Below are 13,681 nucleotides of genomic sequence, written 5' to 3' on the forward strand. Positions count from 1 at the left end.
AATAATTTTCTGGAAGTACATCTTCATTTATTATTGGTTAAGTGCAGGAATCAGACAAATAAGAGGAAAAGTGAGAAGCTATGTAAACTGGAAATATTTGGAACTTTAAACATCAGAAGACATCACTTAAATTTAATGTAGAAAATTTTTCTTCTGCTCTTAACAACACAGAGCTATTAATTCATTTTTAAAAACATTTTATTGTCTCTTACTAGTATTTATTGGGGGTTCATCGCATCAATTCCAATAACGCAAATACAAAGAAACTCATTTTATTTTTTAAAAAATTTTATTTTATTCACTTATTCATGTGAAACACAAGAGAGAGGCAGAGACATAGACAGGGAGAAGCAGACTCTCTGTGGGGAGCCTGTTGTGGGACTTGACTTCCAGACCTGGCATCATGCCCTGAGCTGAAGGCAGATGCTCAACCACTGAGCCACCCAGGCATCCTAAATAAACTCACTTTAAAAGTAAAACACATTTTTAAATTGAGATGGTAGGTATCACTACTACATTTCATAAATGCAACAGACTTCACACAGCTTAAAGAGAAACTGACATATCAGAACCTATCGCTGGGGTGCCTCAGTGGCTCAATGGAGTGAGCACCAGACTCTTGATTTCCACCCAGATCATGATCTCAGGGTCATGAGATCCAGCCCTGACACTAGCTCCATGCTCAGTGAGGAATCTGCTTTAGATTCTCTCCCTAGTTCTCTGCCCCTCCCCCTCCACATTTTCTCCCTCCCTCTTCTCTTTTCAAATAAACAATAAAATTTTTTTTAAAAAAGAACCTATTGCTTATAAGACACATATCAAAACTCATTGCTTCCCTGGGGTCATATAGCTAACAAGTGACCAAAGGAAATTTAAGTCCATCTCTGCTCTGTCGTAGTCTCTGAAGGGATCCTCTATATAAAGGTAGGTTTCCCAAGAATTTCTGTGATTTCTTGAATAAATTCATCTCAAGGATTCTGAATATGAATTTAGCATTGTTCTCAGCAATGCATGCAGTAAGACATACAAGCTAGAGTATCTAAAGTAAAAAATATTTAACCTTTGAGGCAAAAGGGCTAAAACATGAAACAAAGATCATTGCAATTTGAAATATATTTGAAAGCTTAGAAATGTGATTGTCAGTAAAATAAAGATTTCTACTCCACTATCTATGCTATAACAGAAATATTATAATAGATATTATACTATTAATTATCTTATCAGGTTATTAATAAGATTAGCATATGCCTTTGCTTAATACAAGAAAAAATGTATTTCTCTCTTAACAGACATGATAAAAACATTTTCTAATTTGCACCCAATAGGATAAAGATACCCTCATGATATATTTAAGTTCCAATAATAAAAGGATGTGTCAGCATCCTTACCACCTAATGACCATAAATAGCACAGCTTGCTCAGTCTTCTGAAAGATATTCTCAGAGTTCAAATCCAATTCCATTAAGCACAAGTCCCAAAATGATTTATATATCATTAGGAGATATGCATGTCCTTGGATTGTCCTCTCTGTAAAACAACCTATTGGGCTGGTAAGCAGCTCCATGCCGTATCTTTTAAACCTTCTCCTATCACTATAGCTTTCTCTTTCCCACCTGCATTGTCTAAAGGGAGAGTAATTTCAGTTATAAATACACTGAGCTCTCAGAAGATCCAACACTGACTCAAATGGATTATTCCAAAATTCATCCTAGAACTTGATTCAAAGACCCATTTTGCAAGGTAATTCATTTATGGCATTTCTTAAAGTCTAAACTTTTACAAGATAGTTTAAAGTCACATTGAAAGAAAACAAAACAAAAAAGATGCTATTTTTTTCTCAAGGCAAAAAATACTCTATTCACCTTTTAATCATGTACTGAAACTAAGATACATCTTCTCAATTTGCCCTATAAAGAAGTTTTAGAATTAGAAAAAAATTCCATTGATTCTCAACACAGGCACTACTGGCATTTTAGTCAACAAAAAGTTTTATTATGTGGGTTGATCCCAACATTTAAAAGATTCTTCTTTTCCCTGGGTTTTATCTGCTAGTTACCAAGAGTGTCCCCAGTCATAACAAAACCCTTCACCCCACGTATACACACTTAAAACCAACTACACAGGGTTGTAATGACCCAGATCAATAATGACTATAACTATTAAATTCTGCAATAAATAGAGACTTGAAAACATTCAATGAGTTGCTAAAGGATACAGAGCTAGTAAATGCCAATATTGTGACTCTCCATTTAGCAGTCTATTTTTTTTCCATAAAGAGCTAGCACATAAAATCATCAAATATTTAGAGTTGAATGATATATCCAGATGTAATCTATCCAAGTTTTTGACTCTACATAGAGACATAACTAGAATAAAAAACATAATCTTCTGAGTGGACATAAACATTTGATTTCCCCTAGCATCCTATTTAACATTCCATCAAGAATGAGTTGAAAAGACTGAAAGAGCAAGTAAGAATAGGTAAGAATACTTTCTTGACTTTAACCAGCTGTGTGATCTTTTTTTAAACTGATTTTTTAAAAGATTTTATTTATTTATTCAGGAAAGCCACAGAGAGACAGGCAGAGACATAGGCAGAGGGAGAAGCAGGCTCCTCACAGGGAGCCAGATGCAGGATTCCATCCCAGGACCCAGGAATCACGCCCTGAGCCAAAGGCAGACACTCAACCACTGAGCCACCCAGGCGTCCCAACCAGCTGTGTGATCTTAAATTAGTACTATACAATTTGTATAAAATTGTAAAATAACATATTTGAATTATATTATTGAAGACTTGTCCTCTGTTAGAAATGTTTGTCTTTATATTTTTCAAATAAACAGATCTCTAACTATTTACTGTAGTCCAAGTCTATTTTATCCTATGTAAAGATAGGAAAATCTCATATCCTTACAAGACTCCTCCATTTGTATGAATTTTTGTAGTACATACATGAAGAAGAGTTTTTTGGTTAATTCAGTAACCTTGCAACAAACACCAGATCATGTATTTTCAATAGTTCAATGTATTCCTTCATCAAACATTCACTACTATGAGTATACTTTACTATTCTAGCTTGTAGGGACACTTAACATGAATTAGAAACTTTCCCTGATATCAAGGAAAATACAGCCTGACCAAGAAGTTTAAAATGTTAAACAGATTACTATAATGCATTGAGATTGGTATTATAATTATAAATCTAATTGTTTTACTAAGCAATGAATTGCCCTTACCAATAAAGTGGTAATAAATATAGTGAAATACTTATTTGCTAATTAAACAGATACATAAGACACGTCATTATGGATAGAAATATTGTAAAACTATAGAAAGAAACGTATTCTGGCTAATAGAGAATTTCTATTGGGATGCCTGGGTGGCTCAGTGGATTAAGAATTTACCTTTGACTCAGGTCATGATGTCAGGGTCCTGGAATCAAGCCCCACAATGGGCTCCCTGCCCAGCAGAGAAGATGCTTCTCCCTCTCCTTGTTCATGCTCTCTCTGTCTCTCTCAAATAAATAAATAAAATCTTTTTTGAAAATAGGTAATTTATGTTGATAAAATAAATATCAAATGAGGATTTCCTCAAATTCTTCCTTGCTAACGTGAGGATAATAATAATAATGGTAGTAGTAGTAGGTTTTGGAGTCAAAAAGATGTTGGGTTGAATTCTGGTTCTGCACTTAGAAGTTAGATGGCCTTAGAAAAATTTCATCATTTGTGAAGTGGAAAGAATTGTAAGTAATAAATAAAGTCATTCATATAAAGTAGCTGTTCATAAAAATGTCTTTTGCAAATATTAAGTATATTTCCTTTTTCAGTTTGGAAAAATTTAATCATTCACCAGTCTTCAGAGATAGTATTTTTATGAAAAATCATATTTTACAAAGAAATGGTTTAAAGAGGAATGTTTCTTGTCCTTCTCAGAGAACTTTTACATCCCCTATTAAGAAGTGGATTCTATGTACCCTCCTCTAGAACCTAGGAAGCCCTTTATGACTTGCCTCAATTAGCAGAGTGTGGTAGAAGTGATGCTATATTCCTTCCAAGGCTTAGTCTTTGTTCGTGTGCTCCCACCTGCACACTTTCACATGCTTTCTATCTCTCTCTCTCTCTCTTTCTCGATAGATAGATAGATAGATAGATATTCATTTTAATTTGGGGGGCCCTAACAGACAGCTTGAAAGAAGTTTAGTTGCCCTGAAGCAGCAATGGTAGAGCAATTGTATTGAGAGACCACATAATGTTAGAAAAAGCAAAAAAGTTAATGTCAGCATTTAGGCATTTAACTATTTATTATTTATTATTTATATTATATTATATATTATATTTATATATATTAATAATATATAATAATATATTATATTAATAATATATTATATTTTATATTTATATTATGAATAATAAATTACTATTTATTATTTATTATTATTTGCATTTAAGCATTTAACTAATTTATATACCAAAATCTGTCTTCTCAAAAGAAAGGACTTTAATATCAAGAAACCTACATACTTGCAATAAAACAAACAAGAACAGCAACAGCAACAAATTGTGAGGAGTAATACAAATTACATAAGCTTAGGAATTAGACTTGACTTTAAAGTGCGGCTTCACAGAGTGCTATCTGTTTTACCCTGGGCAACTTGCTTAACTTTTCTTAGCCTTAATTTCCATATATGTAAAAGCTCTGAAATAATACCTATACTCTAGTGGGTTGTTCTATAGAGTATGGGTTGTTCTGAAGAGTAAGTGAGATAAGGTAAATAAAATTCTTAGCACAGAATATTTGGAGCTGAATGTTTCAATTCCTTTCACATTTTATTTATGCGTGCAGAACTTAAAATTCAAGAAAGAGTAGATTTTACTTAAAGATGACTCACTTTCATCAGAAACTACATTGCTGCAAAAATTCACCAGTGAGACCATGTAGTCCCTTCTTTTTGGGAAGTTTTTGATTGATTCAATCTCCTTACTAGTTATTTGTCTGTCAGATTTTTAGATTTTTTAAGTTGTATATTTCCAGGAATGTATCTATTTCTTCTAGGCTATCTAATTTGTTGGTACATAACTGTTCATAGTAATCTCTTATGATTCTTAGTATTTCTGGGGTAGCAGTTTCCATGTCTTCTCTTTCACTTCTGACAATTCTGATTTCATTTATTTGATTATTCTCTTTCTTTCTACCAAACATTTGAAGAAGAATTAGTGTCAATCCTCAAACTCCTCCAAAAAAACTGAAGAGCATGAAAGACTCTCAAACTCATTACAAGACCAGCATTATCTTGATATCAGAGTCATATAAAGACATTACAAGAAAAAAACTATAGGTCAATATCCCTAATGAGTATAAATATAAAAATTCTCAAAAAAATGCTAGCAAACAGAATTTAATAACACATTAAAAGGATCATAAACGAGGATTAAATGATACCCTATCATGATAAAAATGTTCTATGAACTGAGTATAGAAGGAGTATTAACTCAACATAGTAAGAGCAATATATGATAATCCCACAGCTAACATCAGACTGAACAGTAAAAGGTTGAAGGCATTTCTTCTAAAACTGGGAACAAAACAGTGTCCACTCTGACCATTTCTATTCAACATGGTACTGGAAGTCCTAGCCACAGCAATAATACAAGAAAAAGAAATAAAAGGCATCCAAATAGGAAAAGAAGTAAAATTCTCTTTGCTTGCAGATGATATGCTCTTATACAGACAAAATCGTAAAGGTTACACACAAAATTGTTAGAACTAATAAATAAACTCAATAAAGTGGCAGAATACAAAATTAATATTTAGAAATCAGTTATGTTTCTATGCACAAACAACAAAATATCTGAAAAAGAAATGAAGTATTTCTTTCATTTATTTAATAAAGCCCAGATATTTATCTGAAGAAAATGAAAACACTATTTTAAAAAGATATATGCACACCTATGTTCCTTGCAGCAATATTCACAATGGTCAAAATATGTAAACAACCTCAGAGCCCATTGATGGATTAATGGATAATGAGAGTGTATCATATATACACAATGAATATTTTAGCCATAAAATGAAATCTTGCCATTTGTGACAACATGGATGGATCTTGAGGGCATTACATTAAGTGAAATAAGTCAGACAGAGAAATACAAATACTATCTGATCTCATTTATATGTGGAATCTAAAAAACAAATAAAAACAAAATATGAACTCATAGAAGAGAACAGATTGGTAGAATGCCAGATGTGGGGTGTGGGAAGTAGGCAAAATGTGTGAAGAGACTCAAAGATACAAAGTTATAAAATACGTAAGTCATGGTGGAGATGTAATATACATCATGGAAATTATAGTTAGTAATATTGTAATGCATATTTGAAAGTTGCAAAGAGAGGTTTACTAAGAGGTTACATTTTCAGAGTACTCATTACATATAAAAAAGTTCTATAACTATGTATGATGATGAATGTTAACTAGACTTATTGTGATAATTTCACAATATACACAAATATCGAATCATTATATTGTACATCTGAAACTAAAATAATGTTAATTATACTTTAATAAAAAACCCATTCACAATGGCATCAAATATAGTATAATATTAGGATAAAATATTAGGAATAAATTTAATCAAGGCGATAAAAGATCCATACGCTTAAAACTATCAAACTTTGAATAATGTGAACTTTGATGAAATAAATAGAAGGCATAAATAAATAGAAAGATATCCCATGTTCATGGTTCAGAAGAATTAATATCATTAAAGTGGCCATGCAATCCAAAACAATCCACAGACTCAGTGCAACCTCTGTCAAAATCCCAATGGCATTTTTTCACAGAAATAAAAAAAAAAAATCCTAATATTTGTATGCAACCACAAAAGAAAATCCCTGAATGGTAAAGTAATCCTGAAAAAGAACAATGCTAGAATCATCACACTTCCTGATTTCAAACTTTGCTACAAAGTTATAGTGATCAAACAATATGATACTGGCATAAAAATAGACACTTAGAGGGGCACCTGGGTGACTCAGTCAAATAAGTATCCAGCTTCTACTTAGGTCATGATCCCAGAGTCCTGGGATTGAGCTCCATGTTGGACTCACTGCTCAGCAGAGATTTCCTTATGCCTTTCTCTTCCCCAACCCCACCCATTTGTGCTCTTTATCACTGGCTCTCTCACTCTCTCTAAAATAAATAAATAATATCTTTTTAAAAATAGACACATAGACCAATGTAACAGAATCAAGAGCCCAGAAGTAAACCCTCGCATATATGGCTGATTACTATTGACAAAGGAGTCAAGAGTATTCAATGATGAAAGATAGTATCTTCAATAAATGATATTGGAAAAACTGGATAACCACATGCAGAAGAAAGAAATTGTACACCAATTTTACACCACCCACAAAAATTAACTTGAAATGGATTAAATATATAAACATAAAACCAAAAGCGACAAAACATCTAGAAGAAAACACAGGGGAAATTACCCTTGACATTTGTCTTAGCATTTGTTTTTTGGACATGTCATAAAAAGCACAAGTAACAAAAGCAAAAATTAATAAGTGGGATTACATAAAACTAAAAGGCTTCTGCACAGCAAAAGAAATAATCCACAAAATTAAAATATAACCTAAGGGATGGGAAAAAATGATTTGCAAATCACATATCTGATAAAGGGCTAATATCCAAAATATATAAAGAACTCATACAATTCCATTGCAAATATATATATTTATACAATCCATCAAAAATGGGGGGAGGAACTGAATGGACTTTTTAAAATCCATCAATATGGTCAACAGGTATATGAAAAGATGCTCAACATCAGTAATTATCAGGGAAATGGAAATCAAAACCATAATGAGATATCACCTTACACACGTTACAAAGGCTATCATCAAAAAGACAAGAAGTAACAAGTGTTGGCAAGGATGTAGATAAAAGGGAATACTTGTGAGCTAGTAGTGGGAATGTAAACTGATACAACCACTATCAAAAACAGTATGGAGTTTCCTCCAAAAATTAAAAATGATCCAGCAATCCCATTTTGGGGTATATATCCAAGAAAATGAAAACAGGATATTGAAGAGATATCTGCACTCTTATGTTCATTGCAGCATTATTTACAGTATTCAAGACGTGGAAATAACCTAATTGTCAATGGAATGAATAGATAATGAAGATGTGCTGTATATATACAATAGGGTATTATTCAGCCATGAGAAAGAAGGTAATTCTGTCATTTGTAATACCATGGATGGACCATTAGGGTATTATGCTAACTGAAATAAGTCAGACAAAGAAAGACAAATACTGCATGAAATAACTTATATATACAATCAAAGAAAGCCAAACTTACAGAAACAGAAAGTAGAATGGTAGTTCTCCAGTGGGGCTGGGAGGGTAGAGGAAACTGGAAAACGTAGCTCAAAGAGTAGAAATTTTCAGTTATAAGATAAATATGTTTTAAATAAATAAATAAATAAATAAATAAATAAATAAATAAATAAATCTGATAAATAAATAAGAAGATCTAACGTACAGGATAACTGATTATAGTTAACAATACTGTAGTATATACTTGAAAGTTGCTGAGAGTAAATATTAAATGTTCTCAATACAAAAAAGAAATGACAATAATGTGAGGTAATAGTGGTGTTAGCCAATACTACACTGGTAATAATTTTACAAGGTATATGTATGAAATAAAGATGGTGTACACCTTAAACATACGCAATGTTATATGTCAGTTATATCTGAATAAAGCTGAGGGGAAGGTAATAACAAAAAATTAAACCCCACAAAAATCAAAGATGACCAGATATTCAAATATGAAAGACTATATGATAAATTAACAGAAAAATTTTTCTCCAAATTTCTAGCTTTACCCATGGGTAGAGGAGGGATTCCTACACAGACATTAGTAGTGCAGTATTTATTTACTTCTTGCTTTCTTTGGCTATACAGCTTAGGTCTCCATAAGAGGAGGTTGGGTAAGCAAAAGGATTCATATTCAAAAGCCCTGCCCAGACCTCTAATATTTGTCAGCAACATATATGTCTCTTGGCACACCCCAAACCTGGTTCTGTAATCAGCACTCTGTGTGTGTGTGACAGGGATACTCTATGCTGCTGGAAAAAAAATCAAATGACTTCAACAATTGGTCATTGCTCCAGATTTATGACCTTCAACCTCAGTAGGGGTCCCATCACTGAAAAAATGATCCAGAGTCTTCTACTTTAGCCCATCTCCTAAATTTCTCTGCAGACAAGCTTCCCTCCTTAAATTACAAGGGAACCTCCTGATTCCACACCCACACACCTATTCACACCTACAGCAGTATTTAAATCCTTACTTCTTGATTCAGAAGAATGTAATCTTTCTTCCTTTTTAAAAATAGGTAAAGAATTTATTTTTGGAAAACCTCCGTTTTGGAAAAGTGATCATCTTTAGACTCTAGTCAAAATAACATTAGTAAAAGGACACTGGTAATGCTTAAAGGAAACACAGATAAGACTAAAAATCATTAAAGTGAATATTTATCAAATTTACAAAAAGTAAATGCCCAAATCATGTGTACTTGACACTGATCTCTAAACTGGCATATTTAATGTGTCTTCCTTTGTGACATGGTCCACTTTGGCTTTGAAAATCTTTGTTTACTGTGCACACATTCATTTCTTATTTTATAGGCTGATACATTTTTTTCTTCTAAAAACACTATTCTATTTTTAGTCATAAAACAACACATATCACTAGACCACCTAAAGAAAACATGTTTCTTCAATGAGAGGAGAGACTGATATTGAAAAGGAAGAAGAAAAAAAAAAAACTGCCTCTCCTTGCTGGCAAGTTGTTTTCAAAAGAAATCATTTAACTTAACTATCAGAATTTCATAAATTAAGGTATTAATTACTTCACCTCAAAACATATATAAGATGGTGCTTTAAATTTACAGAGTGATGAGATACCATGCTTGGAAAGGATTAAAAGAAAACAATTTATAGATTTTGGCAAAAACTTAGATTTCCAGCTTCAATAAACTTTCCCAGATAAGTATATAAAGCTCACAATGGTAAGTCTAGCACTTGGAAAGTACTAAATTGCTGTACTAAGTAACTACAACTATTTTTCTTCTATGTCAAGAATTTTTCCCCAATTCTGATCAAATGTTACACAGAATTTTGTACCATGAATTTGTGTCTTATCTTAAATTTAATACTCTTTTAACATTTAATGGTCAACTACTTCATAGAAATAGGGGAATGCCAATTTTTTGATTCTACAAAATGAACTAGAATTAAATTGAGAGCAACACTGAAACAATATAAATAACTACAGTGAAATAAACTTGAAGTTTTTTTAAAAAAACTAGTTTTCTACAGATAAAGTAAATTTAAAAAGTAACAAGATGTTAAAAAAAAAAGAACTACAGATCAAGTAGTCATTGTCAGACCTCATGCTATTCTAACTAAAATTAACTCTGGAAAATCAATCAGTCAATCTTTGGGCAATGTCATATAATAATTACATTGTCACTGATTTCTATTCTCTTTTTTTCAACAAATGAAAATGTATTCCAAGAATATGTTTAGTTTAACATGAGAAAGACAACTAATTTAATTCACATTATCCTATCTCAATGCAGGAAAAAAAATAATAACACCCAATATTTGTTCATGGTAAAAAAATATTCAGCAAAAAAGAAGAGAACATATCAATTGGGCAAACTAGAGTTTTGCAAACTTTTTCTTGTTGAAGAGCCAGATAACAAATATTTTTAGCTTTGCAAACCATATGATCTCTATCACATTACTCAATTTTGCCATTGTAGTGCAAAAGCAGCTACAGACAATATTTACATTAATGGTTGTGTTCCAATAAAATTTTATTTACAAAACATTGTCAGATCAAGTTGGACCCATGAACCATCTATTACCAACTCCTGAGCTAAAGGCTATCTATAAAACATACTCATATGTATCACAGTTAATAGTAAAACTATTTCCTTTGAGATAGAAACAATACAAAATTTCCCACCGTTACAACTGATTCACATTGCATTTGAGGTTCTGGTCAGTTGCAGTATGGTAAGAAAGATAAATAAAAAGTACAAGAATTGGAAAAGGAGAAATAAAAATAAAAAATAAAAAAACTGTATATATACGTGTGTGTGTATATATATATATATATATATTCAAAAGAACCTACTGATAACTTTTTCAATGAGAATTTAGCATTGTTCTAGATTCAAAAATCAATAAAAATGTATGTCTATAAGAAATAAAATTTAAAGTAATAACATTATAATACATTATATGTATTATAATACATATACTATATATAGTATCAAACATTATAATAACATTATAATAGTATCAAAAACATAAAGTACCCAAGAATATTTATGAAAATAAGTATGACTTCTATAGAGAAATTTATTTTTATTTTATTTATTCTAATTCAAGTATAATTAACATAGTTATATTAATTTCAGCTGTGCAATATACTCAACAATTTTATACATTTCTCAGTTCTCATCAAGATAAGTATACTTTTAATCCCCTTCATCTGTTTCACCTATCCCCCCACCAAACTACCCTCTGGCAACAATAAATGTGTTCTTTGTATTTAAAAGTCTGGGGGTTTTGTTGTTGTTCTTTTTATTTTTGTTTTTAATCTTGTTTTTAAATGTGTACTTTTGTTTCTTAAACTGCACAGATGAGTGAAATCTCATGGTATTTGCCTTTCTCCGGCTGATTTACTTGAATTAGCATTATACCCTCTAAATTCCATCCATATTGTTGCAAATGCAAAGATTTCATTCTTTTTATTCTTAAGACCTATTCCAATGTGTTACATACACACATTGTCAAGTATTTTTTCTGCATTTGTTGAGATACTCATTTTTTTATCCTTTCTCTTTTAATGTAACGTATCATGTTGATTAATATGTCGATACTGAACCACTTTTGCATTCCTAGAATAAAAATTTCATTTGGTGAATAATTTTTTAATGTATTGTTAGATTCAGTTGGCTAATATTTATGATGATTTTTGCATCTTTATTCATCAGAGATATTAGCCTGTAGTTTTCCTTTTTTGTTGTCTTTATCTGGTTTTCTATGAGGGTAACTTTGGCCTTGCAGAATGAGTTTGGAAGCTTTTCTTCCTCTTCTGTTGGGAATAGTTTTGAAAAGAATAGGTATTAACAGTTCCTCAAATGTTTGGTAGAGGGACACCTGGGTGACTCAACGTTGAGTGCCTGTCTTCTGCCCAGGGCATGATCCTGGAGTCCTGGGATCGAGCTCCCTGCATGGAGCCTGCTTCTCCCTCTGCCTATGTCTCTGCCTCTCTCTCTGTGTGTCTCTCATGAATAAATAAATAAAATCTAATAAATAAATAAATATCTGGTAGAATTTACCTGTAAATCCTTCTGTTCCTGGACTTTTGTCTGTTTGTAGCTTTTTGATTACTGATTCAAATTCATTGCTAATACCTGGTATACTCACATTTTATATTGCTTCCTGATTAAGTTTTGGAAGGTTATATGTTTCTAGGAATTTATCCTTTTTTTTCTAGGTTGTCCAATTTGTTGGCACATAATTTTTCATAATGTTCTGTTATATCCTGTGTATTTCTGTGGTGCTGGTTATTTTTCCTCCTTCATTTCTGATTTAATTTGAGTCCTCACTACCCTTTTTTAAAATGAGTTTGGCTAAAGGTTTATAAATTTTGTGGTTCTTTTCAGGAAACCAACTCTTGGCTTCAGTGATTTCTCTAAATAAAAACTCTAGTAGTTAGGAAATAAATTTGGTATGATTTTTTTTCCTTTTTTGCATCTATTTCATTGTAGTCTCACATAAAACTTTACTCAGGACAGTAATCTATCAAAAAATGTATATTGAACGTTTACTGTGTTACTGTATTTTTAACCTCAATCTCTTAACAGTTCTTTACTCCTTTTTCAACCCCTGATCTTCAACCTCACAGAGATAAATATGCAGCATCTCAGTCTTTTTGTTATCTCTCAGTTTACAGGCCTCTTTTGATCTTCTTTTTCTTTATCCAGCTTGAACCTAAGGATTGTTCATTTGAAATACTGTCTCAGCAATATCTTTGATTCCTTTCAGTCCAATCCTTCGTGAGTACTCATTCATCAAAACCCAAAGCCCCAGATCAATACTGCAGCTTGTCTTTTCATGAAGGCACTGAAGTTCTGTGGGAAATGAAAGCACACACTCATGTTAATAGAGTATGTGTGCCTCTACCTAGTCATAGATGCCGCATCCAGTGGAGTACTGTGCTTTATCAACTTCTTCTGTCCTTTCCCTCAGAAAATTTTTCTAAATCATTACCATTTTCCTCCTTCCTTTATTTTCTGTAATTCCTCATTTTGACAAGCTCGGTAGTCCTCTCTCTGCTCCCATGAGAAAACCCAAGGCCATTAGTCATGTCCTCCCACTGCCACACCTAGATCTGGAAAGCTAACTCACAGCCACAGCCATCCCCAGTGTATGTCCTCCCCTATTCTCTTCGGTTCTTCTTTACCATCTATATCAGAAGTTAGCAAACTATGACCCATTGGTTAAATCTGGCTTGATGCCTGTTTGTGTAAATAATTTTTTTTTGAAAATAGCCATGTGTATTTGTTTACATATTTTCTATGGTTGCTTTTT

The sequence above is a fragment of the Nyctereutes procyonoides genome, unplaced genomic scaffold (assembly GCF_905146905.1).
Source record: "Nyctereutes procyonoides isolate TBG_1078 unplaced genomic scaffold, NYPRO_anot_genome, whole genome shotgun sequence".
Classification (NCBI taxonomy): Eukaryota; Metazoa; Chordata; class Mammalia; order Carnivora; family Canidae; genus Nyctereutes; species Nyctereutes procyonoides.